The sequence below is a fragment of the Panthera uncia genome, chromosome X (genome assembly GCF_023721935.1).
Source record: "Panthera uncia isolate 11264 chromosome X, Puncia_PCG_1.0, whole genome shotgun sequence".
Taxonomy (NCBI): domain Eukaryota; kingdom Metazoa; phylum Chordata; class Mammalia; order Carnivora; family Felidae; genus Panthera; species Panthera uncia.
Genome location: NC_064817.1, coordinates 49001082 through 49015843, shown reverse-complemented (window position 1 = coordinate 49015843; position 14762 = coordinate 49001082).

The following is a 14762-nucleotide window of genomic DNA, read 5'->3' as shown; positions in this document are numbered from 1 at the left end:
TTTGAAGAGACACATGCAGCCCAATTTTTATAGCAGCGCTATCAGTAATAGTCAAAGTATGGAAAGAGCCCAAATGTCCATTGATGGATGAATGGATAAATATGTGTTACACATATATACAATGGAGTATTACTCAGCAATCAAAAAAATGGAATCTTGCCATTTGCAACTACATGGATGGAACTAGAGGGTATTATGCTAAATGAAAGTAGTAAATCAGAGAAAGACAAATATCATATGACTTCACTCCTATGAGGACTTTAATATACAAAACAGATGAACATAAGGGAAGGGAAGCAAAAATAATATAAAAATAGGGAGGGGGACAAAACATAAGAAACTCTTAAATATGGAGAACAGGGGGTTACTGGAGGGGTTGTGTGAAGGGAGATGGGCTAAATGGGTAAGGGGCATCAAGGAATCTACTCCTGAAATCATTGTTGCACCATATTATAACTAACTTGGATGCAAATTAAAAAAATAAATTAAATAATAATAATTAATAATAATAATAATAACAATAATAATAATAAAAGAAGACTAGAAATCCATTAAAGACAGCAAGAGAAGATGGATCAGATAAAAACTTCAACCACAAAAAAGTAACAAAATGGCAATAAATTCATATCTATCAATAATTAGTTTGAATGTAAATGGACTAAATGCTCCAAAAAAATAGGCATAGGGTCTCAGAATTTATAAAAACACAGCACTTATTGCCTATAAGGGACACATACATTTGTCATGCAAATGGATGTCAAAGGAAAGCCAGAGTAGCAATACAAATATTAGATAAAATAGATTGTAAAAAGAGGCAAAAAATGAGCAGTTTAGGGCATTGAGGAGGGCACCTGTTGGGATGAGCACTGGGTGTTGTCTGGAAACCATTTTGGCAATAAATTTCATTAAAAAAAGAGCAGTCTAACATAATAAAGAAGACAATCCAAAAAGAAAATCTGATAATTATAAATATTTATGCACCCAACATGAAGAACCCAAATATATAAAACAATTAATAAAAAATATAAAGAAACTAATTGATAAAAATACCATAATAGTAGGGGACTTTAACACCCCCATTTACATTAATGGACAGATCATCTAAACAGAAAACCAAGGAAACAATGACTTTGAATGATACACTGGACCAGATGGACGTAACAGATATATTCAGAACATTTCATCCTAAAACAACAGAATACACATTCCTTTCAAGTGCACATGTGACATTCTCCAGAATAGATCAAATGGTTCAGAAAACAGGCTTCAAGAAATACAAAAATTTGAAGTAATAGCAGACATCTTTTCTGACCAAAATGCTATGAAACTAGAACTCAACTATAAGAAAAAGATTGGAAAGGTCACAAATACATGGAGGTTAAAAAACATGCTACTAAACAATGGATAGGTCAATCAGGAAATCAATAAATAGGGGTGCCTGAGTGACTAGTCAGTTAACCCTCTAACTTTGGCTCTGTTCATGATCTCATGGTTCATGAGATCCCTGCATTGGGCTCTGTGCTGACAGCTCAGAGCCTGGAACCTGATTCGGATTCTGTGTCTCCCTGTCTCTCTGCCCCTTCCCCACTCGAGCCCTGTCTCTCTTTCTCTCAAAAATAAATTAAAAAAAAAACATTAAAAATTTCAAAAAGGAAATCAATAAAAAATACATGGAAACAAATGAAAACGAAAACACAATGGTGAAAAACCTTTGGAATGCAGCAAAAGCAGTCATAAAAGGGAAGGATACAGCAATCCAGACTTGTTTCAAGAAGCAAGAAAAATTTCAAATAAACAATATAAAGTTACACCTAATGGAGCTAGAAAAAGAATACCAACTGAAGCCTAAAGCCAACAGAATGAAGGAAATAATAAAGATTAGAGTAGAAAAGAATGATATAGAAAGTAATAAAAACAATAGAACAGATCAATGAAAGGAGGAGCTAGTTCTTTGAGAAAATCGATAAAATTGAGAAATCTTTAGCCAGATTTATCAAAAAGAAAAGTGAAAATATTCAAATAAATAAAATCACAAATGATAGAGAAAAATAACAACCAACACCACAGAAATACAAAAATTCTAATTGAATATTATGAAAAAATACATGCCAACAAATTGGACAACCTGAAAGAAATTGATAAGTGCCTAGAAATATATAAAGCACCAAAACTAGAACAGGAATAAATATAAATGTTGAACAGACCAATAAGCAACAAGAAAATTGAATCAGTAATCAAAAACCTCTCAACAAATAAAAGTCCAGGACTAGATTGCTTCTATTGTATTAGGCAAATAGACTTTAAAACTAAGAATATAACACGAGGTAAGGAAGGACACTTTATAACCATAAAAGGAGAAATCACAGAAGATATAACAAATGTAAATATTTATGCACCCAACATGATAGCACTCAAATGAATAAAACAGCTAATAACAAACATAAATGAAGTAATCAATAGTAATACAGTAATAATAGATGACTTGAACACCACACCTACATCAATAGATAAATCATGCAAACATAAAATCAACAAGGAAACACTAGTTTTTAATGACACATTGGAACAGATGGACCTAACAGACATATTTAGAACATTCTTTCCTATTAGCAAAATACACATTCTTTTCAAATGCCCATGGAGCATTCTCTGGAATAGGCCACAAAACAAGTCTCAACACATTAAAAAGAGATTGATATTATACCATGCATTTTTTCTGACTACAAGGCTATGACACTAGAAGTAAACCACAAGGCAAATTCTGGAAGAAACACAAATAAAAGGAGGTTAAATAACATACTAGTAAACAATGAATTGGTCAACCAAGAAATCAAAGAGTAAGTTAGAAATACATGGAAAAAAATGAAAATATAAAAAGAATGATCCAAAATCTTTGGGATAAAACAAATGCTGTTGTAAAATGGAAGGTTACAGCAATACAGGTCTACCTCAAGAAGCAAAAAACAAATAAGGAAATAAAATAAACAACCCAATCTCACACCTGATGGAATTAGAAAAAGAACAAGCAAACCCAAAATATTGGAATGAGGGGAATAATAAAGATTAGAGTAAAGGTAAATTATATAGAAACTAAAAGATCAATAGAACCAGAAGTTGATTCTAGGAAAAAAAATATGTATAAACTTTTATCTTCCTTGTCAAAGAACAAAAAAGTGGACTCACAGAAATGCAAAAAAAATTTATAATAAAATATTACGAAAAATTCTATGCCAAGATATTGGACAACCTAGAAGAACCGGATAAATTCCCAGAAATATATAACCTCCCAAAACTGAATCAGGAAGAAATGGAAAACCTGAAAAAGTCAATTACCAGCAATGAAATTGGATCAGTAAACAAAAATTCACAACAAACAAAAGTCCACGAGGAGATTCTACACAGAAGAAATACAAAAGAAACATTTATAAAGAGTTAATAACTACCCCTCTCAAATTATTACAAAACATAGAAGATGAAGGAAAGCTTTGAAATTCATTTTGTGAATCCAACATTACCTGTATATCAAAACCAGATAAAGACACTAAAAAAATAAACTAAAGGCCAATATCTATGATTAATATTGCTGCAATAATCCTCAACCTTTTATCAGTGAACCATATCCAACAATACATCAAAAAAACCATTAACCTGGATCAAGTAATATTCATTCCCACAATACAAGGGTGTTTCAACTTTCACAAATCAATCAACATAATACATCACATCAACAAGAGAATCATTTAAATAGATGAATAAGAAGCATTGGATAAAATACAATATCTATTCATGATAAAAACCATCAGCAAAGTAGGTTAGAGGAAACATACCTCAAATTTATAAAGACCATATATGAAAAACCCACATTTAACATTATACTCAATGGTGAAAACCTGAGGCCTTTCCCCCTAAAATCAGGCACAAGACAAGGATGTCCACTCTCACCCTTTTTAATTAACTTAGTACTGGAAATCATAGCCATAGCAATTAGAGAAGAAAATGAAATAAAAAGCATCCAAGTTAATAAGAAAGATGTAAAACTTTCAGTTTGCAGATGATATGGTACTATATATAAAAAACCATAAAGACTCCATGAAAATCAAAAAAAACTGCTACAACTGATAAATGAATTCACTAAGGTTGAAAGACACAATATCAATATATAGAAATCTGATACATTTCTATGCAACAATAATTTATCAGCTGAAAGAAAAATTAAGACAATAATCCTATTCACACTTGCACCAAAAAAAGTAAAAAGGAAAAACTAGGAATAAACTTAATAAATGAGGTGAAAGAATTATTTACTTTGGAAAAAGTAAAACACTGATGACAGAAATTGAAGACAAAAACAACAAATGGGAAGATGCCCCGTGCTCATGGATTGGAAGAACAAATACTGTAAAAATGTCCATCCTACCAGAAGTAGTCTACAGATTTAATGCAATCGCTATTAAAATACCGAAAGCATTTTTCACAGAACTAGAACAAATAATCTCAAAATTATGGAACCACAAGAGACCCTTATTGACCAAAGACATTTGAAACAGAAGAATAAAATTGGGCACATCACAATCCCAAATTTAAAGATATGCTACAAAAGTGTAATAATCAAAAAAATATGGTACTGGCACAAAAATGGACACATAGATCAAGACAAACCATAAGAGGCTCTTAAAATACAGAGAACAAATGTAAGGTTGCTAGAGGGGTGGTGGGTGGGAGGATTGGCTAAATAGGTGATGGGTATTAAAGAGGACACTTGCTGAGCTGAACACAGGGTGTTATATATAAGTGATGAACCACTAAATTCAACTCCTGAAACCATTTTTACACTATATGTTAACTAACTTGGATGTAAATTTTAAAAATATATTTAAAAATATCAATCAATCAATCAATCAGTATTAAAAAAAATAAAACAAGATAGAGGGCCCAGAAATAAACCCATGATTATATGATCAATTAATCTTCAACAAAGGAGGAAAGAACATGCAATGGGAAAAGGACAGTCTTCTTCACAAATGGTGTTGTGAGAACTGGATGGCTACATGCAAAACAACAAAACTGGACCACTTTCTTACATAATACACAAAAATAAACTCACAGTGGATCCAGGTCTGACATGTGAGACCCCAAATCATAAAAATTGTACAAATGAGCACAGGAAGTTGATTCTCTGACACTGGCCCTATCAAGATTTTTCTAGATATATAGCCTAAGGCAAAGAAACAAAAGAAAGAAATTTATTGGAAATACAACAAAATAAAAATCTTTTGTACAAGAAAGGAAAAAAAATCAACAAAACTAAAATACACCATACTGAATGAGAAAAGATACTTGCAAATGACATATCCAATAAAGGGTTAGTATCAAAAATATATAAAGAAATAAAATAAATCAGCACCCAAAAACAAATAATTCACTTTAATAATGGGGAGAAGACAAGAAAAGACATTTCTCCAAAGACATCCAGATGGTCAACAGACACATGAAAAAAAGCTCAACATCACTCATCATCAGGGAAATACAAATCAAAACTACAATAAGATATGACTTCTAACTTGTCAAAATGTGTAAAATCAACAACAGAAGAAACAAGCATTGGGAAGCATGTGGAGAAAAAGGAACTTTCTTGCACTGTTTTTGGGAATGTAAACTGGTAAAACCACTGTGGAAAACAGTATGAAGTTTCCTCAGAAAGTGCAAAATAGATCTACTCTATTATCCAGTAATCCCTAAAAATACAAAAACACTAATCCAGAGAGATATATGTAGCCATATATTCATAGCAGCATTATTTACAATAGCTAAATTATGGAAACAGCTCAAATGTCCATAAATAGATGTATAGTTAAAAATTCGTGCTATATATACATATATGTGATTGAATATTATTCAGCCATAAAAAAGAATGAAAACTTGCCATTTGCAATGTCATGGGTGGAACTAGTGTGTATAATGTTAAGCGAATTAAATCAGTCACAGAAAGACAAATAACATATGATTTCACTTATATGTTGAATTTCACAATCAAGACAAATGACTAAAGGAAAAAAAAAGTGTGAGAGAGAGACAAACCAAGAAACAGACTCTTAACTGTAAACAGAAAACTGATGGTTACCACAAGAGACATGGGTGTAAGGATGGATGAAATAGGGGATGGGGATTAAGGAATGCCTTTGTCATGATGAGCACTGGGTGTTGTATGGAATTGTTGACTTTGTTGACTCACTATATTGTACACCTGAAACTAATGTAACACTGTATGTTAATTATAGTTGAATCCAAATAAAAAGGAAGCTATGAAACTGAACACACACACACACACAAATAATTCAATTAAAAAATACAGAAAAACATGAATAGACATTTCTTTAAAAAAAAGACATCCAGATGGCTAACAGACATATGAAAAGACCCTGAACATCACTCATCATGAGGAGAATGGAAATAAACTGCAATGAGTTATGATGTCACACCCGTCAGAATGGCTAAAATCAACAACACAGGAAACAACAACTGTTGGCAAATTTGTGGAAAAAAAGGAACCCTTGTGAACCGTTGGTGGGAATGCAAACTGGTGTGGCCACTCTGAAATACAGTATGGAGGTTCCATTAAAAAAATTAAAAACAGGACTACCCTATGATCCAATAATTACACTACTGGGTATTTACTCAAAGGTCATGAAAACACTAATTTGAACAGCTATATGCATCCCTATGTTTAGTACAGCAATATTTAGAATAGCCAAATTGTGGAATCAGCTCAAGGGTCCACTGATAGATTTTTGGATAAAAAGATACACACACACACACACACACACACACGCACACCCACACATGCTGGAATATTACTCAACCATAAAAATAATAAAATCTTAAAAATTTGGAAGAAGACATGAATAGACATTTCCCCAAAGAAGACATAGATGACTAACAGACACATGAAAAGATGCTCAATATCACTAATCCTCAGGGGAATAAATTAAAACTATGATGAGATACCAGTTCATACCTGTCGGAATGGCTAAGATTAACAACACAAGAAACAACAGGTGTTGGCGAGGATGTGGAGAAAGGCCAACCCTCTTACACTGTTGGTGGGAATGCAAAGTGGTTCAGCCACTCTGGAAAACAGTATGGAGATTCATCAACAAATTAAAAGTAGAACTATCTCATGACCCAGCAATTTCACGACTAGGTATTTACCAAAGGGTACAAAAATAGCGATTTCTGGGTCACCTGGGTGGCTCAGGAAGTTAAGCTCCCAACTCTTGATTTCATCTCAGGTTGTGATTTCATGGTTTGTGAGTTCGAGCCCCACAATATCATTGTAGAACCCACTTGAGATTCTCTTTCTCCCTCTCTCTCTGCCCCTCCCCTGTTCATGCTCTTTTTCTCAAAATAAGCTTAAAAAATAGTGATATGAAGGGGCACATCACCCCAATGTTTATAGAAACATTATCAATTATAGGCAAATTATGGAAGAAGCCTAAATGTCCATCGACTGATGAATGGATGAAAAGATGTAGCATATATATACAATGGAATATTACTCAACCATAAAAAAGTCTTGCCATTTGCAACGATGTGGATGGAGCTAGAGAGTATATTGCCAAGTGAAATAAGTCAGTCAGAGAAAGGCAAATACCCTATAATTCCAGTTTTGTGTGGAATTTAAGAAACAAAACAGATGAACATTGGGGGAAAGAGAGAAGCAATCCATACAACAGGCTCTTAAATATAGAGAACAAACTGATGGTTTCTGGAGGGGAGGCAGACAGGGGGATGGGTTAAAAGGGTGATGCATATTAAGGAGGGCACTTGTGATGAGTACTGTGTGTTGTATGCAAGTAATGAATCACTAAATTCTACACCTGAAACTAAAAATTATTAAAAAATTAAAAAAAAACACATAAGTGTAGATGTGGAAAAAAATCTTGTCTTTTGCAATTACATGGATAGATCTAGAGAGTATAATGCTTAGTTAAATAAGTTATTTAGAGAAAGACAAATACCACATTATTTTACCCATATGCGGAATATAAGAAACACAAAAAAAGGAATAAAGAAAAAGTAACAAAAAACGGACTTTTAACTGTAGAGAACAAACTGATGGTTACCAGAGTGGAAGTGGGTGGAGGGATGGGTGAAATAAGTGAAGGGGATTAAGAGTACATTTATCATGATGAGCACTGAGTAATGTATAGAATTGTTGAATCACTACATTGTGCACTTGAAACTAATGTGGCACCGTATGTTAAATATACTGGAATTTTTCTTTAAAAAGAACTTAAACAACTCAACACCAAACAAACAAATTTATTAGAGCATGAATAGTGAACCAGAATGCACATTTTTCCAAAGAAGGAATATACTTTGCCAACAGACACAAGAAAAGATGTTCAACATCACTCATCATCAGGGAAATGCATATCAAAACCACAGTGAGATAACCACAACCTTACACCTGTCAGAACAGCTAAAATGAAAAACACAAGAGACAACAAATGCTGGCGGGGATGTTGAGAAAAAAGAATGAGTGCACTATTTTGGGGATGTAAATTGGTACAGCGACTGTTGAAAGTAGAGGTTTTTCAAAAAAATTAAACATAGAAGTACCATATAACCCAGTAATTTCACCACTGGGTATTTACCCAAGGAAAATGAAAAGACTAATTTGTAAAGATACAGACCACACTTCTAATTCTAGTTCTCTTGCTATTTCCACCACATAATCAGCTACTTCCTTTAATGATAATTTGAGCCCCTCAAAGTCACCCATGAGACTTGGAATCAATTCTTTCAAATTACTGTTACTGACATTTGGACCTCTCCCCAAGAATCAAATGCCCTTAACTGCATGTAGATATATAATCCTTTAAAGTAGTTTTTCAATTTTCTTTGCCCATGTTCATCAGAGGAAACTATACCTATGACAGCTATAGACTTACAAAATATATTTCTTAAATAATAAAACCTGAAATTTAAAGTTGCTCTTTAATCCATGAGCTGCAGAATAGATGTATTAATAGGCATGGAAACGACATTCTTCTCATTGTACATCTTTATCAGACCTCTTGGGTAATCAGGTGCATTGTCAATGAACAATAACATTTTGAAAAGAATCTTTAGTTCTTTATGGTAGGCCTCAACAGTGGGTTTAAAATATTCAGTAAACCATGTCATAAATAGATATGGTCTCATCCAGGCCCTGTTGTTCCATTTGTAGAGCACAAGCAGAGTATATTTAGCATAATTCTTAATGGTCCTAGGATTTTCAGGATGGTTAATGAGCATTAGCTTTAACTTAAAAATCATCAGCTGTGTTAGTTACTAACAAGAGAACCAGCCTGGTTTTTATAGCTTTGAAGCCTAGCATTGACTTCTCCTGTCTTGCTATGAAAGTCCTAGATGGCATTCCAATATATAAGGCTGTTTTTCTTCATTGAAAATCTGTTGTTTGGTGGAGCCATCTTCATTAATTATTTTATCTAGATGTTCTGAATAATTTACTGCAGTTTCTACACCAGTACTTGCTGCTTCACCTTGTAATTTGATGTTATAGAGACAGCTTCTTTCCTTAAAACATATGGACCAACCTCTGCCAGTTCAAACTTTTCTTCTGCAACTTCTTCATCTTCTTCAGCCTTCACAGAGTTGACAAGAGTTAGGATCTTTCTCTGGATTAGCTTTTAGCTTAAGGGACTGTTGCAACTTGTTTTATCTTCTATCCAGACCATTAAACCTTTCTCCATATCATCAACGAGGCTATTTTTAAAATTATTGTTTGTGTATTCACTGGAGTAGACCTTTTAACTTTTTTAAGAATTTTCCCTTTGCATTCACAATTTGGCTAAACTGATGCAAAAGGCTGGGCTTTTTGCCTATCTCAGCTTTTAACACGCCTTCTTTGCTAAGATTAATTATTTCTAGCTTTCGATTTAAAGTGAGAGATATGCAACTCCTCTTTAACTTGAACATTTAAAAGTCATTGTAGGGTTATTAATTGGCTTACTTTCAATATTGTTGTTTCTCAGGGAATAGGGAGGTCCTGGGAGAGGGGAACAAGGAAATAACTGGCTATTGGAATAGTCAGAACATTCACATTTATCAATTAAGTTTACACATATGAGCACAGTTCATGGTGTCCCAAAAGAATTACCATACTAACATCAAGACCATTGAGGACAGATCACCATAACAAATATAATAATGATGAAAAAGTTTGAAATATTGCAGGAATTACCAAAATGTGACACAGAGACATGAAGTAAACAAATACTGCTGTAAAATATGGTGACATCTGGTAGACTTGCTTGACGTAAGATTGCCACAAAACTTCAAATTGTAAAAAACACGTTATTGCAAAGCATGATTAAGCAAAATGAAATAAAATGAGGTATTCCTGTACTTTGGTAGAGGATCAGGCCATCTGGATGTGATCGTTTATCTAAATGCCTGGTGATTTGGCTAAGTTTTGTCTCATTGTATGTGTGTGGTTCTAGGGTGTTTTCATTTACTATCAAATATGAATGAATGTATTTGTACTTATCATTTCCATACAGTACAGAACAACACTTGGATACATTCCAGACTGTTGTTGTCTGACTCACAGTCTTAGGAAAGTTTTTCCCAACAATGATAATTATAAACTTTGCAGGAAATATTGTTGAGGATCTTGTTCTTTCATCCATGAAGAGATTTTTAGTATCATTATCATTTTCTTTTGACTGTTTACTTTGCTTAAGTTTCTTCCATTCCATTTGTTTAAAAAAAATCTCTATAGTGGACTCTTCATAGCTTGGATTTTTGATTAATAATCAGTTTTTTCACTTTAAAGCATTCTTAATTATTGTCTTTATTTTGTTAATTCTATACTTAAAAGATTAAACAATCAGTAATACCAACCATTTATACTTTTATTCTTTATATTGTAGGTATTTCTTTTAGATACTTTTTTCATCTCAACTTGATACTACTAAATTTTTTTCAAGAGAGTAAAGGTAGAGGGTAACTTTTAAATATTTTTAATTGAGGTGTATTTGACACATTACTTGAAAATTTAGTAAGTACAACATGTTAATTTGAACATTGATATATTGTAATATTATTGCCATTGTAGTAATAAGTAGTATGTTTATCACATTACATAATGATTATTTTTAAATAAATTTATTTATTTATTTATTTATTTATTGGCTAAGTTTTGTCTCTCTCTCTCTCGAGAGAGAGAGAGAGAGAGAGACCGCATGAGCACGGGACGGACAGAGAGAGGGGAATAAAATATCTTAAGCAGTCTCTACACTGACATTGGCTGACAGCAGCAAGCCTCAAACTCATGAATTGGGAGTTCATGACCTGAACCGCAGTCAGACGCTCAACTGACTGAGCCATCCAGGTGCCGCTGGTTCTTTCTTTTTAGAGGTTGGAATCAAACTTTGTCTGTTAGGATGCTTGATGATTATAATGGAGTATTGTATATATTCACTATACTGTGCATTATATTTCTACTACTTGTTACAATTTGTACCCTTAACCAACATGTGGCTTATCCTCCCACCATCAATCTCTGCTAACAACCATTTACTTTCTGGTTTTATAAGTTTGACTTTTTCAGATTTGATGTGTAAGTGATATCACATATTGCTTCTCTTTCTCTGTCTGACATACGTCATTTAGCTTCATATATTCTAGGTTCATCCATGTTGTCAGAAATGGCAGGATATCCTTCTCTCTCATGGCTGAATTATATCCCATAATATGAATGTATATATATGTATGTATGTGTACATATGTACACACGCACACTACATTTTCTTCATTCATTGATGGGCACTTAGGTTAATTCTATATTTTGACTACTGGGAATAATGCTATAATAAACAATAAATATGAGAGTGCATATATCTCTTTGACATCATGTTTTCATCTTCTTTGGGTAAATACCAAGAAGTTAGATTGCTGGAAAAATACAGTGGTTCTATTTTTTTCTTCAGCATATTCAATATTTTAATTTTTGAAGTACAAATGGATTTGGAGTATAGTGTTCCATGTCTTGATGAAATTAGATTGAGATAACACTAAGCAAAATACAAAAGTCAATTGTTCTTCTCTGTGTCAGGAATGAATAAATGAAATTTAAAACAAAACAACATTTATAAAAAACAAAACCCTTACTTACAAATTTAACAAAGTAAGTACAAATGTATATCCAGAAAACTATGAAACACTGTGGAAAGCTGTTAAGGAAAATCTAGATAATTGGAGATATATTTCACATTTTTATCAATAGCCTCCTACTACTATCCTCCTGCTATCAATAGCTTCGCTATGGATAAGATGTCAGCCCTTCCCAACTTTTTATAATTATGATTATTATTTGTAATATTTTTGTTTAAGTACAGTTGACTCACAATATTATGTTAGTTTATGGTGTACTAAATAGTTATTTGATAAGTCTGTATTTAATGCTATGCTCACAAGTGTAGTTATCATCTGTTACCATACAATGATCTTACAATAGCATTTACTACATTATCCATACTGTATCTATGGTCACTTTGGCTCAGTAATTACATAATTGAAAGCCTGTATCTCACACTCCCTTTCACCAAGTTTGTCCATTCCCTCATCTCTCTCCCTTCTGGCAAAGATCAGTTTGTCCTCTATAGTTATTGGTCTGTTTCTGATTCTTGTATGTTTTCTTTTTCAGATTCTATTACATAAGTTAAAATAGATGGAATGTGTTTTTTTTTTAATTATTTCACTTAGCATAATACCCTCTAGGCCATCTATATTGTTGCAAATGGCATGATTTCATCTTTATTTTTAATGACTGTTTAGTATTCCATTGCTTATATATACCATATTTTCCTTTTACATTCATGTATTGATGGACAGATAGGTTCCTTACATACATTGGCTATTGTAAATTATACTCCAATAAGCATAGATGTGCATATATCTTTTTGAAGTACCATTTTCATTTTCTTTTGGTAAATACTCAGTAGTGGAATTATTGGATCATGTGGTAATTCTATTTTTAATTTTTTTGAGGAACCACCATATTGTTATCCATAGTGGCTGCACCTATTTGTATTCCCAAAAATAATGCACAAGGGTTTATTTTTCTCCACACCCTCCACATTTTAGCTTTTCTGACAGGTGGGAGGTGATATCCCATTACTGTTATGATTTATATTTCCCTGATTATTAATGATATTGAGCAACTTTAAATATGTCTGTCGGCTATCTGTATGTCTTCATTGAAAGAAATGTCTATTCATGTTCTCTGCCCATCTTTTATTTATTTTTATTTATTTATTTTTTAATATATGAAACTTATTGTCAAATTGGTTTCCATACAATACCCAGAGCTCATCCCAAAAGGTGCCCTCCTCAATACCCATCACCCACCCTCCCCTCCCTCCCACTCCCCATCAACCCTCAGTTTGTTCTCAGTTTTTAACAGTCTCCTATGCTTTGGTTCTCTCCCACTCTAACCTCTTTTTTTTTCTTCCCCTCCCCCATGGATTTCTGTTAAGTTTCTCAGGATCCACATAAGAGTGAAACCATATGGTATCTGTCTCTCTCTGTATGGCTTATTTCACTTAGCATCACACTCTCCAGTTCCATCCACGTTGCTACAAAAGGCCATATTTCATTCTTTCTCATTGCCACATAGTATTCCATTGTGTATATAAACCACAATTTCTTTATCCATTCATCAGTTGATGGACATTTAGGCTCTTTCCATAATTTGGCTATTGATGAGAGTGCTGCTATAAACATTGGGGTACAAGTGCCCCTATGCATCAGTACTCCTGTATCCCTTGGGTAAATTCCTAGCAGTGCTTTTGCTGGGTCATAGGGTAGGTCTATTTTTAATTGTTTGAGGAACCTCCACACCGTTTTCCAGAGTGGCTGCATCAATTTGCATTCCCACCAACAGTGCAAGAGGGTTCCCATTTCTCCACATCCTCTCCGGCATCTATAGTCTCCTGATTTGTTCATTTTGGCCACTCTGACTGGCGTGAGGTGATATCTGAGTGTGGTTTTGATTTGTATTTCCCTGATGAGGAGCGACGTTGAACATCTTTTCATGTGCCTGTTGGCCATCCGGATGTTTTCTTTAGAGAAGTGTCTATTCATGTTTTCTGCCCATTTCTTCACTGGGTTATTTGTTTTTCGGGTGTGGAGTTTGGTGAGCGCTTTATAGATTTTGGATACTATCCCTTTTTCTGATATGTCATTTGCAAATATCTTTTCCCATTCCGTTGGTTGCCTTTTAGTTTTGTTGGTTGTTTCCTTTGCTGTGCAGAAGCTTTTTATCTTCATAAGGTCCCAGTAATTCACTTTTGCTTTTAATTCCCTTGCCTTTGGGGATGTGCCGAGTAAGAGATTGCTACGGCTGAGGTCAGAGAGGTCTTTTCCTGCTTTCTCCTCTAAGGTTTTGATGGTTTCCTGTCTCACATTCAGGTCCTTTATCCATTTTGAGTTTATTTTTGTGAATGGTGTGAGAAAGTGGTCTAGTTTCAACCTTCTGCATGTTGCTGTCCAGTTCTCCCAGCACCATTTGTTAAAGAGACTGTCTTTTTTCCATTGGATGTTCTTTCCTGCTTTGTCAAAGATGAGTTGGCCATACGTTGGTGGGTTTAGTTCTGGGGTTTCTATTCTATTCCATTGGTCTATGTGTCTGTTTTTATGCCAATACCATGCTGTCTTGATGATGACAGCTTTGTAGTAGAGGCTAAAGTCTG